Source organism: Convolutriloba macropyga, unplaced genomic scaffold (assembly GCF_964194025.1).
Source record: "Convolutriloba macropyga unplaced genomic scaffold, txConMacr16.3 SCAFFOLD_744, whole genome shotgun sequence".
Lineage (NCBI taxonomy): Eukaryota > Metazoa > Xenacoelomorpha > Acoela > Convolutidae > Convolutriloba > Convolutriloba macropyga.
Genome location: NW_027452827.1, coordinates 85,001 through 87,057, shown reverse-complemented (window position 1 = coordinate 87,057; position 2,057 = coordinate 85,001).

Here is a 2,057-nt window from a genome sequence, read left to right as displayed (position 1 = left end):
ACTCAAGCTAGCTAAAGCTAACTCAAGCTAACTCAAGCTAACCCGAGCTAACTCAAGCTAGCTCAAGCTAACCCAAGCTAGCTAAAGCTAACTCAAGCTAACTCAAGCTAATTCAAGCTAACTCAAGCTAACTCAAGCTAACTCAAGCTAACTCAAGCTAGCTAAAGCTAACTCAAGCTAACTCAAGCTAACTCAAGCTAACCCGAGCTAACTCAAGCTAACTCAAGGTAGCTAAAGCTAGTTCAAGCTAACTCAAGCTAGCTAAAGCTAAGACAAGCTAACTCAAGCTAACTCAAGCTAACTCAAGCTAACTCAAGCTAACTCAAGCTAACTCAAGCTAGTTCAAGCTAACTCAAGCTAACTCAAGCTAACTCAAGCTAGCTAAAGCTAACTCAAGCTAACTCAAGCTAACTCAAGCTAACCCGAGCTAACTCAAGCTAACTCAAGGTAGCTAAAGCTAGTTCAAGCTAACTCAAGCTAGCTAAAGCTAAGACAAGCTAACTCAAGCTAACTCAAGCTAACTCAAGCTAACTCAAGCTAACTAAAGCTAGTTCAAGCTAACTCAAGCTAGCTAAAGCTAACTCAAGCTAACTCAAGCTAACTCAAGCTAGCTCAAGCTAACTCAAGCTAGTTCAAGCTAACTCAAGCTAGCTAAAGCTAACTCAAGCTAACTCAAGCTAACTCAAGCTAACTCAAGCTAGCTAAAGCTAACTCAAGCTAACTCAAGCTAACCCGAGCTAACTCAAGCTAGCTCAAGCTAACCCAAGCTAGCTAAAGCTAACTCAAGCTAACTCAAGCTAATTCAAGCTAACTCAAGCTAACTCAAGCTAACTCAAGCTAACTCAAGCTAGCTAAAGCTAACTCAAGCTAACTCAAGCTAACTCAAGCTAACCCGAGCTAACTCAAGCTAACTCAAGGTAGCTAAAGCTAGTTCAAGCTAACTCAAGCTAGCTAAAGCTAAGACAAGCTAACTCAAGCTAACTCAAGCTAACTCAAGCTAACTCAAGCTAACTCAAGCTAGTTCAAGCTAACTTAATGAAGTTTAACCCAAGCTAACTTGGGTTAATGAAGTCAAACTCAAGCTAACCCGAGCTAACTCAAGCTAACTCAAGCTAATTCAAGCTAACTCAAGCTAACTCAAGCTAATTCAAGCTAACTCAAGCTAATTCAAGCTAACTCAAGCTAGCTCAAGCTAACTCAAGCTAACCCAAGCTAACTTAAGCTAGCTTAAGCTAATTAAAGCTAATTAAAGCTAACTCAAGCTAACCCAAGCTAACTTAAGCTAGCTCTAGCTGGCTGCCACTGTTAGGCCATTTGGGAGCGCTTTTCTCGCACTCTGATTGGCTGCCACTGTTAGGCCATTTGGGAGCGCTTTTCTCGCACTCTGATTGGCTGCCACTGTTAGGCCATTTGGGAGCGCTTTTCTCGCACTCTGATTGGCTGCCACTGTTAGGCCATTTGGGAGCGCTTTTCTCGCACTCTGATTGGCTGCCACTGTTAGGCCATTTGGGAGCGCTTTTCTCGCACTCTGATTGGCTGCCACTGTTAGGCCATTTGGGAGCGCTTTTCTCGCACTCTGATTGGCTGCCACTGTTAGGCCATTTGGGAGCGCTTTTCTCGCACTCTGATTGGCTGCCACTGTTAGGCCATTTGGGAGCGCTTTTCTCGCACTCTGATTGGCTGCCACTGTTAGGCCATTTGGGAGCGCTTTTCTCGCACTCTGATTGGCTGCCACTGTTAGGCCATTTGGGAGCGCTTTTCTCGCACTCTGATTGGCTGCCACTGTTAGGCCATTTGGGAGCGCTTTTCTCGCACTCTGATTGGCTGCCACTGTTAGGCCATTTGGGAGCGCTTTTCTCGCACTCTGATTGGCTGCCACTGTTAGGCCATTTGGGAGCGCTTTTCTCGCACTCTGATTGGCTGCCACTGTTAGGCCATTTGGGAGCGCTTTTCTCGCACTCTGATTGGCTGCCACTGTTAGGCCATTTGGGAGCGCTTTTCTCGCACTCTGATTGGCTGCCACTGTTAGGCCATTTGGGAGCGCTTTTCTCGCACTC